The sequence below is a fragment of the Salvia hispanica genome, chromosome 2 (assembly GCF_029641045.1).
Source record: "Salvia hispanica isolate PSC_SH4W2 chromosome 2, Shi_PSC_v1, whole genome shotgun sequence".
In the NCBI taxonomy this organism is placed as follows: Eukaryota; Viridiplantae; Streptophyta; class Magnoliopsida; order Lamiales; family Lamiaceae; genus Salvia; species Salvia hispanica.
Genome location: NC_142693.1, coordinates 17,042,071 through 17,064,932, shown reverse-complemented (window position 1 = coordinate 17,064,932; position 22,862 = coordinate 17,042,071). Strand labels below are relative to the sequence as shown.

The window sequence follows — 22,862 nt, the reverse complement described above, 5'->3', positions numbered from 1 at the left end:
GCACCATAAAAAAAAGACTTTGAGTAGAACCTATATTTCAGATTAAACACCACACAAAAATAAATAACTAAATAATAGTAAAAAAGAAAAGTCTCCCTCTTTATGGGACGGGACCTCGATGATTTTTTTCATAGACTAATAACATGATTGGCTGCACGTTAGGCCATAGTATAAAAAAGAATCGAGACCTCAATTATACAACTAACAAATCTATAAACCATTACTTCACACGTTACTCTTAGCCGACATTATTATTAGACCAAGACTCCTACATAATTCTCCTGTAAATTCACATTTCATTAATTCTTTCTATCTATATTTTTGTATTTTGAATCAGGCCAACTAGTGACAACTAATAGAATACTGTCTGAAAAAAGCTATACCTTTTAGTGATTTGGTAAAAAAGCTGTCTGAAAATTCATATAGTTTGAATGTGTTCATAATTATACCATGCCTAAGAAAATTGGTGAAATTAGGATTGATATAGCAGCCGATGAATCCTACATGGACATGGACTCACAGATCATGAGTAAACAATATCATTCATTCACAAAGAAAATAACATTTTTTTTTCTGTTAACAAACATCAATAATGTGTTACATGTAAGTGACCTAATTCTTTCATCGTGAAATAATTAAGAAAAAAAGCCAAGCTTCGTAGTTTTTTTGACTGATTTTAAAACTGCAACACAAATCAAAATTTGACTAAAATAGTACTTCCTCTATCTGCGAATAGGAGTTTCATTTTTTCATTTTAGTCGGTCCGCGAATGAGTCTCAGCTCACTTTTACTATAAATGTTAATAGAGTCTCACATTCTACTAACTCATTCTGCTCACATTTCATTTAAAACTAATATATACAAGTGGGACCTATATTTCACTAACTTTTTTCTATCAATTTTTCTTAACATTTTTTAAAATTCGTGCTGCTAAGAAATGAGACTCCTAGTGATGTACGGAGGGAATAAATTTTATTCTCAATTTTTTCGTCAATTAATTATAAAACAATCTTTAAACCAAACGAATTACAGCCGTGAGTTGAGCTACAAATTAGCTACTTACAAATTAAAGACACCTCAAATTAAAGAAACGGACACGTGAGCTCAGCCGGGCTGATCGATTATAAAGACCTCAAATCGAACTGATCGATCAACCATTCCTTAACCAACCCTATTTTAGATAGAACATTACACAAAAATAAATAACTCAAAAAAGTAAAACGAAAAAGTCTATGTCTTTATGCGATGGCACATCGTCTTTGAATTTTTTTCTCATAGAGCCATAATATCAAAGAGAATGGAGAACTCTATTATATAACTACAAAAGTAAGAAGACTAGCATGGATGCATCTCCAATAGCAATAGGCTAGCCACTCTCTCTCTACTACGTAAGCAGCACTAAAAATTCATCTGTCACATCATCATTTTAAGCAAATAGTCTAGCCTTAGGCTAGCCGCAATAAAAATAATTCAAAAACAACTACATTTACGGAATAAAATTTACGATTAAATTACGGAATTAAATTTACGAGACATATACGGGAAAATTCATTCATTTCATTAAAAAAAAGGTACATAGATAAAAAAAATACATGATTTTTTTTTAAAAAAAACGGGCTTCCACACACGAGCCCCGTCGCTCTCTACTCCTCGTCGTCGCCGCCGCCGTCCTCGCCGTCCTCTCCGCCGCCACCCGGGGTATCTGAGCCCGCGTCTGAGCCCCCCACCAGTGCCCTCATGGCATCCAAATCCACCTGCATGTTCTCGAGCATCGAATGGAGAAACCTCTTCTCCGTGGGGTCAGTTGCGGCATTCCACTCTTGGAAGACCTTGTACATCCGTTCCTCCGTTTTTGCACGCGAGAATAAGGTGTACGTGCGGGGGGGGGGGGGGGGTGCCGAGATGACCTCCTAGGGCGATGGGGGGAGGATCCCCTCGCTACCTGTTGCGCCCGCTTTTGGCCAACCGGGCGAGGGCGACGAGCAAAGGATGGAGGGGACGGAAAATCCTCAGCATCCGGGGGGAGGTCGTGAGATCCGCCGCTGCTGCCGCTATAATCGCCGGAATAGTTCAGTCTCTGCTTCTTCGGCCACCTAACGTCGCACCCCGCCCGGAACTTCACGGAGTCCTTCAGCACCAGATAGCATTCCCGGAAGGTGAACTCCTTATAAGTCCCCGGCAAGGGGAACTGACTCTCCGCTATCCTCCGGGCGTCCTCCTTTGGCTGCCCACTAGTCAGCATGCGGAGGGCGTTGGTGTACAACTCCGGAAATCGGCCGACCGCGGCCCTGACGCGTTCCCACCCCTTCCGGCACTCCTCCCCGCTATAGTCCTTTCCGTACGGGCAGTTCCTCCTGTAGGCAGCTCTAATCTTAGCCCACATGTTGACGATCCGCTGGTTGTTCGCAACCAGCGGATTGTCGCAAATCGACAACCACGCCTTGGCCACGCCGACGTACTCATCCTCCGTCCACTTCCTCCGCGTGGGGGTTTCGTGAACAGCGGGCTGCGACGACTCGCCGACCACCTTGCCCTTCCCCTTGGTCTTCTTCTTCTTCTTCTTCGGCGCGCCCCGACCCGCTGGAACGGGAGTGTCCGGCTCCCCGAGATCGATCCCCATCTCATGCAATGACAAAAGGTCATCGCCAGTGAACTGCGTCTTCACTTGGGTCAACGTGTGAGACGAAGCCGTCAAAAAATCAAGAGAGGGACGATAGACCGTGCCCCCCCTCCCCCGTGACCCCTGCATCCCTCCCTGCCATACCGGCATCATCTCCATCATCTGCTGCTGCATCTGGGGCATAGCTCCCCACCCCGGCGTTGCCTGCCCGCCGCTGGCCTGCCCCCCTCCCGGCACCCCCCCTGCGCTCCCGCCATCATCCCCATCAACTGTTGACAAGGGACGTTAGACCCTGGGCCCATCTGCCCGCCCATCTGGCCCCATCCAGATCCCACGGGTACCGTGGGAGTCTGAGATCCGCTCGTCGCCGGACTGGACTCGTTGTTGTTGTCCATCGCTCGATATTGCTCTTGTACAGAAATTTAGAGAGAGAGAAAACTCGTTAAAACAAGTGGTGCAAATGAAAATGAAACTAAAATCGCGTATATATAGGTTTTCAAAATTTAAAAAAAAAAACAACGAAAATTGGGCGCTGGCCGATCGGCACGCCACAATGGCGGCCGTCGCATCGGCCAGCGCCCTCAAATCGGAATGGGCTGGCCGATTTCTTCGCCGATTCGCGGCTGGCCGTTTCACATGATACTATTGGAGATGCTCTTACTATTCACATGATACTATTAGCCGACATTACATTATTATGAGGTCAAGACCACAACACTCATAATTTATACTCCTTCTGTTTCAACGGTTTAGTTTTCAGGATATCACAATTAATTTAAGTCATTTGGCAAACAAACATTCAATTGTTTTTATTTTATTTAGTTTCGTATTTATTCTCTTTTATTTTCTTATTTTATTTTCCTTCATTTTAAAAAAATTAGTACTTAATTTTCGTGCTTAAAAGAAATGTTTCTTGGAGAAATTGTCGAATAAAACTATGAAATACGCGTAAATTAAGATCCCTTTAGTAATTTCGAAAATTAATTAGAAAAAACGTAAAGATTGGAATTGTTCGCAATTATTACTACATGCCAAAGAAAATGGGAGAAATTATGCGTAATAATATGGCAGCCGATGAATTATACACGGACGTCGCTAACGCTAGCCGATTAATTACAGCCGTGAGTTGAGCTACAAATTAGTTACAAATTAAAGACCTGAAATTAAAGAAACGGACACGTAAGCTCGGCCGGGCTGACCAGCCGCCGAGTCTTCAGAAACTCCACAAACGCCAACGACTCGGTGCAGCCCTTGACATCCGCCCCTGCCCGAAGAAACGGCGGAAAAAACAGCCAAAAACTGCTCCACACCACATACGCCACCGTCGCCGGCCCGGACACCGCCCGCCCCACCCAAAACCTCTCCGGCACCGCCCTCTTCACCGCGATCTCCGCCGACAGCGACACCCCGTGCAGCACGAAGAACCCCAGCATCTCCCCCGTGGGCCCCACCCTCCCGAAGTTGTACACCACCAGCTCGTGCATGACGCCCGAGACCAGGAAGGTGGCCAGGACCGCGGGGACGGCAGCCCACCTTCCGCTGCCAGTGAGGCGGGCCGCGGCCCGCCTCACTGGCAGGTACACCGTCGGGTGCAAGATCTTGGGGACCATGAGGTTCCACCGCCTCCCCCAGAAATCCTGCAGCGACGTGGCCAGGTAAGGCTCGTTGAACTGTGGCTCCAGTTCGATTCTAGTGAAGGCTCTGGCGACGGCACCGGCTAAAGAGAGGAGGATCTCGAGCATGAAGTAAATATGAATGCAATAGCAGCACCAGATGAGCTTGGGGTGGAGGTGGTTTTTGTAGGTGTAGACTTGGATTAGGAGGGCTAAAATGGTAATTTTGGTGGGGAGGTTGATGTGGGATGGTTGTTGTGGGGAGGGTTTGGTGTTGGGGTGTTGGGGTTTGATTGGGAAGCAGGCTAAGGGGAGGAAGAGGGAGAGGGGGAGGGGAGGGGTGGAGTGGAGGGGGCCGGAGGCGGAGGCGAAGAGGATGAGCTTGAAGCTGGCGAGCCAGGCGATGAAGAAGGAGGTGACGGCGCCGAGGTGGATGGAGGTGAGGTTGAGGGGGAGGAGCCAGAAGAGGGGGGCGATCGGGAGGATGGCGAGGCGGCGGAGGGCGGTGGCGGTTTTGGGGAGGTGTTTGGATACGGTGTGGCAGTAGCAGAGGGATGCGACTACTGTGGTCCATACCAGAATGAAGTTCTTGATTTCTCCTTCCATTGTTTGTGTGTGTGTTGGTGTGGTGGTTGTTATTGTATTTATGTGGTTTGATTGTGTATGGTACGGTGACTAACTAGTTATAAAGTATCGAAAGGGACTGTGTATTAAAGTTCAAGTCCATGACTAACATGCATCTACTTAATTTCATCGGCCAACTATTATACTCGCCATGTTTGCCATGTTTGCCTTTAGGAGTCTGATTTTTTTTCTGCCACTAATTTTAAGAAATGTTAGGAAATATGAGTGAAATGCGGGACTATATTATGCAAAGAAAGAAAGTTGGATTACCGACCGAATTACCGACGATGGCCAATCTCTCGGTAATTACCGACGGAAAACGGTGATACCGATGTATTTGATGGATTATTGACGCCTGTAGCTAAATAAAATTACCGACAAAAAAATAAGAATTACCGACAAAAGTTTCCGTCAGTATAATTGTTTTTTTTTTTGTAGTAATACCATTTATAGTAAAAATGAATCGAATAGTCATTTCCGTGTATGAACAAAAAATTGATATCCTTTAAGTTTGGAGTTTTAATTAAAATTGTTAAAGTAAGAGGGATTGAGGTAAAAGAAAATAGTTGAAGTATTAGTAATAGACAAGGTAGAAAATGAGACTATCTCATTATAATGAAAAACTAATTATACCATAAATATGTGGAGACTAATGAGTAGAAAGAACAAAATGAAAAAACAAGAAGTTGTTGCAAATTTGTAATTCCCATGTTTTACAATTCTAAACACATTAACTAGCCGAGAATTATTGATTATTTGCTAAAACTAATTAACAACAGTGAATGCCAACTTTCAGTTATGAATTCCTAAATTTGTGCACAATCACAATTCCATGTCTTTTTGGAGTAGTTCTTAGTTTAAATTTGGTTACAGTTATAATCTACAGCGATGAATGATTTTGACTGTGAATTGTGAAAAATAAGGATTACTAACTAGAACTAAGTAAGTTATGCCTGGGTTTTGAAATTGACTTTATATTTGTCATAATTCACATCTAAAACACTAGCTTGGTTTTGATTGGGTGATTTTCACTTAAATTCACTACCTACACCTTGTGATTTGATGGCGAATTTAAAATTGGTTGTGCATTTAATGTAGGGCTGGCAAATCGTGCGTGTCGGGTCGTTATCCTGTCGACACGATAACGACACGAACACGATAACAACAAACACGAACACGATCCGTTAAGAAAATCTCAAACACGAACACGACCCGCTACCCTCAAACACGAACACGACACGAACCCATTAACGACATGAACCACTTCGGGTCAACACGACACGATAACAACACGTATTGAAAAATGAGATTGTAAGAGTCATTTAATAAGTATTGAAAAAGGAAAATAATAAGAATTAATAATATTAAAATATTATTTGTTAACGGATAACACGAACACGACACGAACACGACACGGACACGCATTGTTAACGGATAATACGAACACGACACGAACACGACACGAAATTTTCGTGTCCTTAATGGGTCGACCCGATAAAGACACGAACCCAATAAGTTCTGACCCAAACCCATTAATTTCGTGATGGTTCGTGTCGTGTTATCGTGTCGTGTCAAAAATTGTCAGCCCTAATTTAATGTGAGGGGCGGAGGAGAAGTAAAAATAATTGACCAAAAAATGAAAAAAGTCAAGTAATTTTATACTAGTACAACGTTGTTTAGCTACTTTTTTATAATCCCTTTAAAACTTTAGACACAGTGCTTTTAATGCGAAATTAGTATAAAAAAAAAGAGACGAAAAAAAAATATAGTTAAAGTAAGAGAGAAAAGGAGGAAAAAATACGTAGAATTAGAGTTAATGGATTATGAAATTCATTTTATAAAATGAAAAGTTTATAACTTTAAGAAACTGACAAAAAAAAAAAGAAGAATTTCTATTTTTAGAAAATATAGAATATGTTTTCCATCTTATGGCTAGGATTTTTTTGTACGAAAATGAATAGTTTTATGTATTAACTCAAATATCAATGCATATATTTTTTGGGGGAAGAAATAACAGTCAATATTAGTTTCTGGTTGGTGGGATTACAATTAATGTTACATGTTACCCCTCCGTCGTTCCTAAAAATTTGTCAATTATTTTCTTTTTCGTCCATCCCTAAAAATTTGTCACCTTTCATTTTTACCATTTTTTGTAGTGGAACTCATATTCCACTCAGTCACATTTTATTTTAAAACTAATATATAAAAATAGGACTCACATTTCACTAACTTTTTCTATCCACTGTCTATTATATTTTTTAAAACCCGTGTCTGATCAAATGGTGACAAATTTTGAAGGATAGAGGAGTAGTTGTTTGCAGTTGAGGTAGGCTTCTGTAATTGTAACACTACAATTTTTTACTTTAGTTATGCGTAGGTATGTTTGAAGAACAATACGAGCAATGAAGACTAGGAACAACCATGGGCGGACACAGTAAAGGGCCGAGGAGGGGAGAGCTCTAAACGGGCCCTTAATAAGTTACTCATGACATGTAGCAATTCCTCATTTTCATCTATGTACTCTCAGCTCTCTCCATTCCCATTAAATGTTTTATTTTCTTTTTTCATTTTTCCGTCAATAAGTGTCTCATTTTTCTTGTACTATTTTTGACAGATGGACATCACATTCCATTAACTTACTTCACTTATATTTTATTACAAAATTAATATATAAAAGTATGACCCATATTTTACTAAATTCTCTACCACTTTCTTGTATTACAAAGTCAAACAATTAAAACTCGATCAAAAATAGGAAATCTATTAGTGAACGTAGAGAGTACAAACTATGAAAAATTCTATTTTCTTCACAACCACCTAAAATCCACATATTTTCACCCTATCCCAAAGCTACACCCTACATGCTCCTGAGTGATAATGCTAAGATAATCGTGCAACAAATCAATGGTAGAGTACGCTGGGAAACTCAACCGGTAAAAGCATGTGTGAGACGAAGGAAGCCTTGCACAGGATTCAGAAGACTTGGAGATGCATAGCTGAGAAGCTAAACCACTGAAACCTTCAATTGGTAAGTATTTAATCGAGGTCCAAAAGAAGAGTAAAATCTTTTTTTGCTCCGCGGTCATATCTCCAACAATCTATGGGCTCCGACAAAACACCAAAAGATGGATGTGTCAAGAAGACATTAAACATGGATAGTCAATGAAAATAAGCTTGCACAGTACATATTTGCAGTATCACATGCCACATCTCTCTCTAAATACTTGCCATAATGAATATAAATATAGATATATCATAAGAGAGTTGTTGAATTGATAACCATCTTAAAATGATAATATAATTTATCAATTGGAAGCACAAAACATATTAACAAATTATATCATTTTCCAATTGATATCATTTGATAGCACTAACCATATCAGTTGGACAAGCTGATATGTTTTATACCGCCAACTAATCTATTTTGTATTGATAACTAAAAACTTCTCAAGTTCTCAATTAAACAACTAGCTACTATATAGTACTATAATGTTTATACATGAGTTTTATCATATCATCTGTTTACAAGGCAAATTAAGAATAAATAAAATAAAATTTTCATTAACATACCTTCCAAAACCAAGATATCTGATCATCTGTTTCATTAAAGCCATCATACTTTGTGTGTGATTTCCAATCATCTACAGAGATTGCACTTTCACTGCCATGAAGCATCCAGTCCAGATCTTCTGGTTCCAAGCATTTGAAGAATGATTTTTGTAGACGACAACCCATAATGTCAACAAAACCTTTAGCAAAACGCTCTACCTGTTCAGCAATAGATACTACAAACCGATGTTGTATAAGAGAATCAACATATTTCCTCCTATTTTCACTATTTACAGCAATACTTTTTCCATTAGTGCAAAGATCAACGGTCTTCCTTGTTCCCAACTCCACAACTTCATGAACAAATGTTAGACCTAAGACATCTTGATCAATAGCCTCAGGGCCCATCTCTAAGATTTGCTTGCAACTGTTATATAACAAGGGATCTGCATCTCTTATATCTTCTAAGGCAATTCTACGCCCAGCCAATTGCATAAAGAATAGACGATCAAATAAAACACCAACTTGTATATTATGCATCAAGGCCAAGGCAATCACCTTTCCAGTGAAGCCAAAATACTCGAGGTGCATTGGATCCACTTTAGATGCCGGATTTGGATAGAACCTTCTGCGATCATTAGAGGAAGCTACAAAGAGGGCACTTTGAGGGTTGAAGATTTCTTGGCATACTAAGAAAAGCCACTCCCTTAAAACACCAGGGCCAGTGGCTTCCTCATTCTTAAACTGAATAAATAAACCAGCACGTAAGGAAGCAATATCTGCATGCTTCATATACTCTGATGATTCAGTCAACAAATGTGAGCGGTCAATAAGCATCTCATGTTGTTCCTCATCGTCACGGTCAACTTGATCAAAAATGTCATTTTCATCCTTCACCCTGAGAAACATCATCATTGCTAAATGTGCCCTTGCCTCAAAGTTGGTCACTTCCTTACAGTCAAAAATCCAACTATGGTCCTCACCCCTCTTTGCACACTTGACAACAAGTTTACAGAAAGCTCCTTTTCTTTTCTTCATGGCTTCCCAAAATAAAGCTTCACAACCATTGTAAATCTTTGAGATACTATTAAGTTCCTTCATAAATTCAAGGTAGTAAGAAAATCCAATACAAAGGTTATCCTTATCCTGTTCCAAATCACCGCCAATACGGTCCTCAAGTTTCCCCAAACACGACTCTAATATACTTAATAAATCATGGAAAATCCCATACAAAATTCTAAGCTCATCTCTGTAAACATGAGATACGCCACGAAGGTCCTCAGTCAAGGGAACAACAATAGGATCACATCCCTTAATCTCCTTCACCAGTGGTGCCACAAATGAAGAGAAATCACTTATATCAATCAATGTAATCCCACGAAAATGTGCCGACTCCATGCTTACGACCAAATCATGAGAGAGTTTAGCTGCTAACTCCTCAACAAATGGAAATATATCTGGAATCTCAATTTTAGCCTTCTTTCCAACCTCAGTATACTCCATCATTAACCCTAAACTACTTCGGCATAAACGATACAATGGATCATCAACTCCAGCTGCCTCCTTCAACAATTTGCAGAATTCAAAAATTATAGGCACACACTCATGATGCATATGCTTAGGCAGGATGCTCTTAATCGAGGTGAGGAAATATCTTATGGCCTCATCAGCCGCACTCTTATCCGTTCTAAAAGGCGACATGTAGAGCATGACTAGGGCTGTTGGGGCCGAGGAAGCACTGAACATCTTCAAATGCCCACACGCTTGTTCAATGTCCGCCCGTGGAATCATCGACAAGAACTCCTGGAGCATTAACTTGGGTGTAGTGTGAACTTTGATCGGAGGATTTTCCTTGCACATAATGAAAATAAACGAAACGGCCTCGTTGATGAGCTCACAGGACCTCGGGTATTTGGTGCTGCGCATACGGCCAATGAGATAGAAGAATACGTAGTCGTGCACTCCAAATTCATCTAAAGTCTGCTCCCAATGCAGCTGTACCCCGCGGTAGAAAAGCCTCCGCTCGGTAACTGGAATTCCAGTGATGAGGTGGATCTTGTGGTGGATGGATTTGATAGTGTCGGAGGGGGCGGCGTACAAGTCTAGGCGGTGGTCCCAAAATACGTCACTTATGCTGACGTGGATACAGAGGCGGGAGGAGGGAGGCACGGCGGAGACGGAGTGCTCCTTTTCCATTCTGATAGGATTTATGGGGAGAATATAAAAGTCGTCGACCTTTCTCCGCCGCTTGGAGAGAAATGACCACATTTCCACAGGGCGTTTCATCGATGTCATGATCACCGAATTATGGCTTGAGGTTACTAGCTAGGATTTTGAATAAATGAAGAACTATATCGATTATGAGTGCATGAAGTTTTGAACCTTAATTTGATAAAATCATTTTATTATTCAAATAATTTTTATATGTGAAAGTCCGCTGATTAAATTGGATCTCAATGACTCAATTTAATTTACAAAATAATTTTGTTATACAAATAATAATTATGTGAACAAAATTTATTCATTATACAGATGCTAATAATTACGTGTATAACAAAATTTTAGTACAGAAAAATTAACTTACAAATCTAATAAGTTTGATCATATTATGTGCATCTATATACGTTTCTGGAAATAAATTTAGAATTTAAATTAAAACATTAAATTAAAATATGCATGGACGTGCATAATAAAATTTTTATGTATATAATATAGGAAAATAATAAGTTTACTAATTTTGTCAATAAATCCAAAGCATGGATACATGTGATATATCCGGTATCCAAATTGGATGGTCGTATGTCTAGAAATGACACTAACTCATAATTAAAGCAATTACAAGGAAGGTGACACTAATAAATATAGTTCATTATTGAATCATAATACTTCATTTTACTTCATTTTAAAAGCATCTCCAACGGCGGACGTCGCGGTAGGACGTCGCCGAAGTCCTACCCGACGTCCGCCATTGTGGAGCGAAAGGTCGGACACGCCCGTCCCATTAGCCCGTCGGATGTCCTCGGATATCCTCGCGACGTCCTACCTGCGGGGGTCGGACGTCCCGGTCGGACGTTCGAGTTAAAATTTAATTTAAAAAAAAAACTCTATAAATACGGCTCTATATATATGGCTCGTTAAATTTCGTAAATTTGAAACGTATAAATTGAATAATTGTGATTTTATTTTATTGCCGGAAGTCCTAGTGGAAGTCTTACATTGTGCAGTGGGATGGAAAGTCCTAGTGGGAAGTCCTAGTGGGAAAGACGCCACCGGAGATGCTTTAAGATTGTTTCATTTCGTTCTAGAAAAAATGAAGTAAAACATTTTATAATGAAGTTTAGAGTGAGCATTTCAGTTTCGGTTCAATTTTTTCCCAAGCCGAATTAAATCTGAAAAATCGAATTTAGTTCAAAATTCAAACTGAATCGAATCCGAAAAATAAAAAACCAAACTAAACCGAAAAACCAAAATTTTATGAAAATTTTAAAAAATCAAAAAACCAAAGAAAAATATATTTATATATAATATTTTATTTTATTTTATACTTCATCGTTCCACAAGAATATGCACTTTTGGTTGGACACGAGTTTTAATGTAACACCCCAAAAATGGGCCTAGACAGAAATGCTATTCCGAATTCAAAAGCAGAGAATTAAATATCGGTGAATAATTTGATATTGAAAATAATAATAACAATTACTATATTTTATAAGACTAGAAATGTGAGAATTAAGAATTGTAATTGAAATGAATAGAAATAATTTTAGAAATTATAAGTTGTCGGACGTTTTTGTCTATTGTCACAAAATTGTAAAAGAAATAAATTGATGTATTATATGAGTATAAAATATGACTGGAATCGAATAAAAAAAGGCAGAAATTAAATCGATGTTTGTTTACATAGGAGTATAATGTATATAGGTTTTGGAGTCTTAGGGTGTCACCGCCTCTTAAAATAACATTATATCACCATTCTTAGCCAATCATTTATACACGTCGATGAATAATAAGTTGTCACGTTGCAAAAAAAAATAAATTAAAATTCTGAAAAAGACGGCCAACAATATGGTGTACAGTACACTATACATCAATTTTTCTTGGCCAGCAATATCCGACACGCTATAGATTGTTTTGTAACGTTTATAATATTATTGTGTAGCGTTTATAATAGGGTAAACTGTTTCTAAAATCGTCAACTTTCACAAAAGGCTGGAATTTCCCGTGAACTTTAAAAGTTGCGTGAAAAATCATGAACTTTGCTGGGTTGTGCAAATTTCCCGAACGACCCGACCCTGTAGTTTTCCGGCGTAAACTTATCTTATATGGCAGCCGGAAGCGTGACTAGGCAGCCGGAACACAAAACTATGTCGTTTTGTGTTTTGCAAAAAAAAGTAAAAAATTAAAAAAATATCAGATTTTCATCAAAAATAGTCCTAATACGCTTTTGTGTAAAACTAGATTTCATCTAAAATCAGATTTCATCAAAATTCGCTGCATCCCGCTCGCTGGAGGAAGAAAAAAAAATCGTTGCATCCCACTTGGAGGAAATCGATTGGAGAAAATAACTGGTTGGAGAACATCACCATTCGAACTAAATCGATTTCACATCCTAATCCATCCTAATCCAGACAATTTCGACAAAAACGAGGTTAGATTTCTTGAAAGCCAGGTTCGAGTTAGGGTTTATTTCGAATTGCATTGATTCTACTTTTATGGAAATCGATTTAGGGTTCTAGTCGATGTTGCGATTTTAGTTATGGAAGAACTGAAATCGCAAGCTCAATCACACCTACGCACGATCCACAGCGTAATCGACACAACAACTCCACAATCCACACCACAACACCACCAATCAATGCCAAATCAACAAGATCAACACCAACTCAAGTAATCAACTAATAACACCAATTGCATAATGTAATACGGATGATTTGATAGATTCAGATGATCAAATAAGAACAAAGGAATTGAACGATAATGAAATGCGAACTAAACTAAGATAGAAGTGCTTCGGATCCACGATCCTCAGCCCGAGCTCAACGGAGAATCACCGGATTCTCACGATGACCCTAGCTTGCAAGCTAACACACTATTTTCATGACTGCAATTGAAGAAGATGGCCTCCCTCATTTTTGCCTTATCTCATTTCTGTTTTAGCAGCTGACGTGGCACTCCAGCTGGCACATAAGTTTTGTGATCGTAACAATCCATCCCCCTTAAGATTCCTTGTCCTCAAGGAATCATGGAGACAAGCCTATTGACCTTCTTCTTTATCATGGCTGCATCTCTCAAGCACACAAGGACTCCTTCTCTTCTTTTCTGTTTGGCTTTGCTGATTTCATTATAACTCTCATGTTGACGTGGCTTATTCCTCTCCACCTCAACTTGTATGACGACGATGAATTTGTGATTGCAACAATCCCTTCCCCCTAAGATTCCTTGTCCGCAAGGAATCATGGAACCAAGCTTCTTGTGTCTCATCTTTCCTAACTTCATATTACCAGCTAGTGGCACCATAACCAACTCCGTAAGCACGGATGTAGCAGGCTTCTCACCCATATGAACATACTTTCGATTGATCCCGTGACTCTCATTGATAACTCTCACTGAAATTTCACCGGAATCCTCTTTTTCCTCTGTCATTAAGCCTGCAAACTTCCTACAGTTAGTCCACAATTCTCTCAATTTGGTCATATAGTCGACCCTCTTCTTCCTCTTCCTGAGCTCCTCCTTGGGTTTACTAGAGCTGATCTCCACTATCTTCTTGATAGTCCATCCACATTTTCTAGTAACCAAACAACAAGAATAGTCCACAACAAGGTCGAAGACAGCAACCTTCTCAACATTGCTGACAAGTACATTTCTGATCACCCTGCACAACTCCTCAAATTTCGTAACTAATTCTTCCCTCTTTGCCTTCCAAGTGTTGTCGATCAGCTGTGTAAACATCAAAGGAGAAGAATTTCCCATGACATTTTCTGAAGCTTCATCCTTAAACTCCTCTGATATAACCTCATAAATCCAGTCCTCATTTGCTTCATTAAGTTTCCCTTCCAAATTTCCATCAAGTGAATCTGAATAGAAAGAGTAAGTATATTCACCCTCCTCACTTTTGGCAGAGCTTATTTCCTCACTACCCCCATTCCCTCTGCAGGCCTTCTTAGCCCTAAGCACTTCCAAAACATTTTCCTGCATATGAGTAGCTCTAGTCATGCCCCATCCCTTAAAGACCAAACAACTTACAAAGAAAACAGTAATGAGCTTCATCCTTCCCATAAGTTTAGTAACCCAAATGGACAGCCACTTCAGTGAAGGATGATTACTGCTTTTGAAAGCAGAAATCAACATAGTCTTAAATAGCAAACTTGCAATAAAATTGGTATAGGACATCTTCTCCTTATGCAACTCTTGCTTCACCTCCATTGTCAACTGATGCACTTTTTGTTTGCACTATAAATACCTGCAAGTATACAGAGTAGGTATAGTATAGCAAAAGGTTAGTACCGGGTATCGAACACGGGGAAGATGTACACAAAGTGTCTATCTTCTACTAGAACTCAATTACTATCTGGAGAAACAAGAATTGTTGGAAACTTTTTGAAAACAGTAAATATTAAAAACAGTAAACAATTAAATGCAAGCAAATCACGGAGAGAAAAGTATAGAGATAAGGGGAATTCCAGGGATGTGCTTTCGCTTTTATGGTTATACAAATTCCAAACTACAATACCCTAGCACAGTTAATACTTTGAAAGGACGAGTCACCTAGCTTATGCTCATGCGATACAAACGTTGATTACTAACATTAGGGTTGTCAATCCTAACACGTAACTCCAAAAAGCTCCTAAGACCCTTGAAAAGTCCTCACTCTCAATTAACAGTGCCGTTTTAAAGGAAGCTAACTGTAGTGTCTACTAAGTGGATCTAACTCGCTAGAACTCTGTCACAGTTATGAAGCAAATTGTATTGAATCATACATAATTGTGTCACTCAATTATGAAGCATCATGATTAACTTAGGGAAGAAACAAAGTAAAAACAAAACGGATATTAAATAGAAAACGGAATTGTATAACCAAAGTTGCTACTAACACATCCCTAGAATCCTATGAGTTTAGTTACACATGACTGAATAAACTAAAAACATAGATTGAAGGGAAAGCAATTTGAACATAAAACTAAAACAAATAAAACCCGTAGGTTGAATCCTTGTCGTTCTTGATGTTCTTGAAATCCTTCTTCAACTCCTTGCACAATTGAAGTACTCTAGCTTTTGATCTCTATGAATGTGTTCTTGTTGTGTGTCCAAAAAAAAAAACCAAAAAAACCCTTTTGATGAAGCTTGAGGTCCTATTTATAGGGGAAGATTATTCCTCATCATAGAAGGAAAAGATCTTCAAAATTTGGTAAATCTTGGAGCAAATCTAGGGCTGGTCGGATTCGCCGCCTTTCTCCGGCGGGCCGCCGCACCTTGGCCGGCGGTCGCCGTGTTGGAGTCCAGAGATTCTGACCCTTCGGTGGCGGACCGCCACATGTCCTCCGGCGGTCGCCGGGCGAGACTCTTCTCCTAGCGTAAATTTCTGAGGCGGGCCGCCACATAGCTCTGCCCGCCGGGCGCCGGCGGTCGCCGTACATCTTCGCGGCGGTCGCTGGTCGCCGTCTGACTCCAGATTTCCAGACTATGCGTTTTTACTCCCCTTTCGGCTCAAATATGCACATTTCTCACAAAACACGTCAAAATACCAAAATGTATAGAATATGCAAATAATGGACATGTAGAGTGATTTTGATAACAAAAACGGACCAAATAATGGCCTTGAAACAGTGCAAAATCCGGGCGTATCAACTCCCCCAAACTTACATTTTTGTTTGTCCTCGAACAAAACACTAAAGACACAAGAATAGACGCACGGAATGCATAAGGACTAGACGTCATAATTGCCTCAAAAGATGAAAGAATAGATTAAGCATGGATTAACACAATCAAATCAAGCAAGGCTTAATAGTGCACTTTCATTACTAACTCGTGGAATACCTTGAATTCAAGCACTCACATGTGGCAAACTTCCAAAGATGGGAAGTGTTCTTTCTCTCACTCTTAAAGTGTATAAAGGTAAAGTGTAAATCACTAAAATCATGCATCATGCAAAGTTTACCATAGGCTTGCTCAAAGTCTAATCCCTCCTCTACTCAATGTGATTAAGCATCAAAAGTCCGAAAGGTCTTTCTTTTCGGTTGTAACGTAGGCTCTTTGGTAGATGAGGAATATTTGGCTAAAAAGTGACTCAAATATAAAAATATCCCAAGTAGAGTTAAGATGACTCCACTTTTCTAAAACTTAAGGCACTTCTAACACTTTATTTTTCTCCTTCAATTTACTTTCAATCCTTTGATTTTATTTTCTTTTCACAACCTTTCACACATTTTTTTTTTTTTTACATCCTTTCTCTTTTTTTTTCTTAGATCAAGCACATATTTGGAATTTTTCTCAATTTCACAACTTGTACTTTCTTAATATTAAGCACACTACTTTTTATACTTTCCTCCTTATCTCTCCAATTCCTTTACAAAAGAAGATAACAAAAACTATACTAACCCAAGGAATTGTTCCCCCATTTATTTTGGCTTCCGGCTTAAAGGCTCAAAATTGGCTCCAAAGGAAAAAAATTGAGAGGGTCGAAAATTTTGGATATAAAAGTAGCTAAGAAAAGACGGCCTAACATCCTCCTAAATCAACTTAAACACTATGTAAACTTAGGCAGACTAGGAGCAAGTTCTAGAAACATATACATGCATACAGATAAATCACACAAGAAAGAATTTAAGGCTCAAATCTCACAAGGTAGAAGCACGATTCAAGGCGAACAAGCAATTCACTAATTATGCACCTTTTCACCCAACCATCATATCAAAACGTTAAACCACACTTAAACATGGATGGAATATAATATCATTGGCAACTCGGTCTAATGTGTCCCTAAGCATGCGTGTTTCTAAGTTCTTCATGTTATGTTCATGACATGGATTCAAGAAAACATTTTTAGAACACAAAAATCTCCTACGGGATTTTGGAAAATTAAAGCAAAAACAAATAAAAAGAAAACCCTAAACTCACGGTCCACCACTTCATCCCCCCAAACTTATTTACAACAAAGTGTAAAATAAGTTTGTAGAGTCGGTAGGGACGTGAGTATACTACTGAAAAAAACGTACCCTGAAAAATTTCGCGTAGAGGTTGAGCAGGGCGAAAATTCGAAGAATTTCAAAAAATCGCGCTGGAAAATTTTGCCCAGGTGGCGGTCCGCCGCAGCTGTTCGGCGGTCGCCGCACGTCAAAGATGCTTTCCAGCGTTCAGGTGGCGGACCGCCGCAGAGCTTGCGGCGGTCGCCACGGAGAGGTCAGAACCTGCGAAAATTTTTGCAAAGCACAAAATTAAACCAAAACCAAAAATACTTAAAATTAAAGCAAAAATTGTTGAATCAAGGAAATAAATCGTCTTAAAAACATCCAAAAACATGGTACAAATGCTCATTTAAAGTCATCGAGCTTGACTTCTTCAATCTTGAGGAGGTGGAGGGAAACGGGTGCTAAGATCCTCGAAAGCTCCAACGAGGTACGTGATATCACTCCTCATTGTCTCTCGTTCCTCTCTAGCTTCGGCGGCCATCCTTCGGAGCTCTTCATATTGTTGACGCCGATGAGCGTCTTCCAAACGTTGTTGCTCCCAAAATTCTTGTTCCGCCGTGCGCCAATCGCCTTGAGCCGTCCACCCTTGGCGGTTGTAGGCATTCTCCGCTTGTTGCTCCGCCCATCGATTGTCCCAAGCGTTGGACATGTTTTGCATATAGGAGAAAATTTCTCCTAATTGGGCGGAGGTGTTGACTTGAAACTCCTCTTCCGGATTTGGCCTCCCGCGGCGGCGGTTCGCTCGTGTCCGGCGGCGATGTCCTTCCACTTCCTCTTCTTCTTCTTCTTCTTCTCGTTGTGGTTGGGATTGCGGTGGTGGCGGTGCTTCACTCCTTTGAGCTTGTGAATGCTCCGCGCCTTCTTCATAGTTATCAATGGCATCAAATGCGGAATCCTCATCGGGCTCAAATTGAGGAATGCGAGAGGGAATGTTCCTCTTTCTAAATTCCCCATTGACGGGGTTAGCCTCGATAGCTCTCCGGTGGGCGGGTGTGTCGAGCTTCCAATTGGCTTGGTTTGCCCAAACATCGACCTTGGTCAATTGCGGGAGTGGAACGGGAAAGTGATCCCCCGCTACTTGCATAAAATACCCTTGACCCCACTGATCGGTCTTCAAAAGCCCCACCGAAAATAGCACCTCATAAGTGATAAACCTTTCTCCACCATCCTCCGTCATACCGGCAAAAGAGACCCCTAAATGTTCGCCAATTGCCGTAATCAATCCCCCACAACAAATGACGCCCCCGTCTTTCTTCGTGATCCTATCCACATAGTAAGTAAAGAGGGTCCCATAATCGATTCCCTTCTTGTTGAGTAGGCACCACATCACGTTGAGCTCCGTTTGGGAGACACTTCCCCCATCGATACGAGCAAACATAAGCTGAGTCATAGCACGATGGAGGTACCTCAAGACGGGGTTGCGAATTGATGAAGACTTGGCATAGCCCGCTGCATGCTCTTGCTCATTTGTCATCGCCCCCCAAACCTCTGAAAATTCATATTCATTGTCCTCTTCGGGGTTGGGGTCGAAGCAATGGAAGATCCCACTAAGCTCTTCCATGGTGAGCGAGTGCCAACGGTTCCCTAGGCGGAAATCGATGCTAAGTGGAAAATTTTGGCGGCGATCCTTAGTAACCCTTAGCGAGCTTAGGAACTCGAGAGTATACTTTCGAAACGATGGCCACTTCCTTTGGAACATGTAGACGAGGCCATTCCCATCACCCACGTCGCACAACTTCCAAAAATCCTCTATGATCCCCAAAGTTTGGAGAGGGAAATCGTGGGGATATCTAGAAGGTGCCGTTTCTCGGGCCGACACTTTCTTCCACATAGCCTTTTGCTCTTCCGTGGCAAGGCTAATGCCATAGTTCTTCGCATTCTCCGGTTTCCTTTTGATCCCATTATCCTACAAAAGAAATTACACTCTTAAAAGAGCATCAACAAGTGGGAGATCAAAAGTTCCCTCAAACTTGCATTCAACCAAGTAAAAATGAAGAGAAAAGAACTTATATGCAAGCTTGGGTACAATAGCATCCTAATTTTTAGCATAATAACATGTTAAGCAAAATCAACAAAATTAGGACACAACAAATCATCCCCCAACGTGAATTCATCCCCCATGCAGAGACGTATCAACCAAATATCCATAAAAACCAACAATCTCTACAAAATCACAAATATTGCAATTCATGGAAGTAATAATAGCCTCACAATGCTATGAACATGATTGCAACTTTTAAACACTATAAACCAAGAGAGAATCATCATTCACAACTTAATAATCACCAATCAAGCAAATTTTAAACCATAGAATTCAAAATTCATACACATAATCATCCCCCATCATGAATTAAGAGATTCTACCGAACAATTCACCAAAATAAAGCACAATCCATGGAAGAAGTAAAGAAAAACCCAGAAATTGAGTTAGGATTCATACCTTTTTGTGGAGAGAATTTGTAGAAGAAGAGCTCTAGACTTTGAGAGAATTGAGAGAATGATAGTGTGGGTGTGTGAATTTGGTGATTTATATAGGTGGGGGTTGTGTGCAAGGAAGGAATTTGAGAAGGAATGTGAAAAGGAATGGAAAACATACCTTTTATGGTGGAAATCCCGTCTCTGGACTGCGTGTGGCGACCGCCGCGTCTCTCGTGGCGGGCCGCCACACGGGCCTTCGTAAACAGCAATCCTGGCGGGCCGCCGCGGCCCGTGCAGCGGTTACTCTGGCCCGCCCTAAGCCCGATCCTTCCTGCACATGTTAACACACGTGTGGCGACCGCCGTGCTTTAAGTGCGGCGACCGCCACCAAATTTTTTTTTTTTTTTTTCATAAAAAAAAAATGAGAAAATAAATAAATAAAATAAAAGAAAATTGGGTTGCCTCCCAATAAGCGCTTTTGTTAAAGTCGTTAGCTCGACTTGAAGTGGCCCACTAGTTGGGCGGATCAATAACTCTAGTGTTGAAAATTGGCATAGGGAGCAATTTGGTCCCTAGCTTCTTCCACCACTTGTACTTCCCCTCTTTCGTTTTGATGACGTATATCTCGGGGTCCTCTTTGGGTGTTTTCTTTCTCTTCTGTTTCTTCTTCTGTGGAGCAGATGTAGAAGAATTAGCATCACCCTTTTTAGAAGAGTGTCTTACCTCTTTGATAATGTAGATAGTGGAGGTAGAAGGATCCTCCGCTTCAAAGGGATCTTTGGGCTTGGTCAAGTCGGTAGCCATGACTGCTCTGCACTGTTGTTCCATTTTTGCCCGCTTTGCCTCCTCAAACTTTAGCATTTCGCTCTCGATCTTATAGGTGGATTGACCATGATTATCACTGATTGTGATCTCGCCACGACCTACATCAATCAAAGCTTTGCAAGTGGCAAGAAAATCTCTCCCTAAGATTAGAGGGACGTTCTTGTCTACTTTCATGTCGAGCACAATAAAGTCGGCAGGAAAAATAAAATCATCGACTTTAACTAAGACATCCTCAATCATACCTACAGTCTTGATGGACGAGTTATCGGCCAATCTGAGTGTTACATCTGAAGATTTGAGTGGCCCGATGTTGAGCTTTTCGTAGTACTTCAGTGGCATGAGATTGATGGACGATCCTAAGTCGCGCAGTGCTTTGTCAACCTTCCCTTCTCCAATTCGGCACCTAATGATGAACTGGCCCGGATCTCTTTGCTTCACTGCCCGTTCCTTTTGGATGATCTCGCTGCAATGATGCGGTAGCTTAAGGTCGGCTTTAGTCGGCTTTTTCTTCCTCATTACCGCCTCCCTTAGTAGCTTTGCATACTTTGGTATCTCCTGCAACGATTCAACAAGTGGAATGTTAGTATGGACTTTGCAAAACATGTTAAGGAATTGCTTGAACTGCTCTTCAATCTTGAACTTCCTCTTTGGCTGAAAAGGGAGTACAATCCCGATGTGCCGCACAAGCTCCTGCTTAGTGGACGATTCTGCCGTCACAGTGGCGGGCCGCTGCGGGGTGTGCGGCGGTCCGCCGGCGACTGGGCAGTCCTGCCTGGTTGGTGTCTCTGCCGTCTCAGTGGCGGGCCGCTGCGGGGTCTGCGGCGGTCCGCCGGCGACTGGGCAGTCCCCAAATTTCTGCTTTGCCACCCACTTCTTGTTAATATCATCCACTCTTGCTGCTGCCCTTGCTCTATCCTCATCTAACTTCTTCTGAATTTGCTCCATTTGAGTGGTAATATTGGTTACAGCTGCCGAGATTGTGTTCATTCCTTGCTCGAGGTTGTTTATCCTTGCTTCGACCACTCCAATCTTGGTGTCATTAATCTTCCTATCTTGCGTAATTACCTCCAAAATCTTTGTGATTCCTTGTTCATACTTGTCTTCCTTCTTCATCGGCTCAACCACTCCTCCTTTGCTAACATTAAATCCTGCAGGGGGTTGCAAGTAATTATTGTTAGAATAAGAAAGATTTGGGTGCGGACGGTTCCCATTATAATTATTGAAATTACCGCCCCCCTGATTAGGGCGATAATTGTTATTGTAGTTTCTGGGACCGCCTCCTTGCACGTAGTTGATTTCTTCCACAGTTGATATGGCAGTTTCGGGTGCATTGACCGCTACTATGGAAGTTGCCGGAATTGGATCTTCCTTCCTCGAGATGTCCATTTGATCAATCCTGACTCTAAGTTCTGCTAACTCCTTAGCAAAAGAACTTTCTTCGGCCTCTTCTATGGCTGCTACTCTTCTCGTGGCATGCCTTTCCTTAGACCACCCCCGACTGTTGGTGGCGAACTCCTCGATCACCGCCATGGCATCCTCTCCTGTCTTTCTTAGAAATTCTCCATTTGCCCCTGAATCAAGCATAGCACATATTTTCTCGTTAAATCCATTATAGAGGATTCCTACCTGATGGTCTATGGAAAAACCATGGTTTGGGCATTTTCGAAGAAGAGCTTTGAAACGAGCAAATGCCTCATAGAGGGGCTCGTCATGGCCTTGTGTGAACTGAAAGATCTCACTTTTGAGATTCAAAATAGTGCCTGGCGGGTAGTATTTGTCGAGGAAGGTGGCTACGATGTCCTTCCATGTGGAGACCTTTTCTGGTGGCATACACTCAAACCACTCTTTAGCAGAATCAATCAAGGAGAATGGAAAAAGTCTTACCCGTATGGCATCGTCGTCGACACCATTTAATTTCAGAGTGTTTGCGATTTCCACGAATTTGGAGAGATGGCGGTTAGCATCTTCAGTCGCCCTACCTGCGAAAGGAGTTTGCTCGACCCTTTGGATAAGGGGCATGCGTAACTC

General features: G+C 41.0%; 1 non-coding gene and 2 pseudogenes across 1 annotated transcript; 1 reads left to right on the top strand and 2 right to left on the bottom strand.

The window, feature by feature from the left end:
- Nucleotides 1-3,604: 3,604 nt before the first annotated feature.
- On the bottom strand, nucleotides 3,605-4,942 carry LOC125203874 (putative long-chain-alcohol O-fatty-acyltransferase 5 pseudogene; annotated as a pseudogene).
- A 2,749-nt stretch (nucleotides 4,943-7,691) lies between these two features.
- Nucleotides 7,692-10,674, bottom strand: LOC125187886 (E3 ubiquitin-protein ligase UPL5 pseudogene; annotated as a pseudogene).
- Nucleotides 10,675-22,476: 11,802 nt separating this feature from the next.
- On the top strand, nucleotides 22,477-22,583 carry LOC125202955 (small nucleolar RNA R71). The gene has a single exon (XR_007173280.2). It is a non-coding gene; the product is annotated as a small nucleolar RNA R71 (small nucleolar RNA).
- The last annotated feature ends 279 nt before the right edge of the window (nucleotides 22,584-22,862 follow it).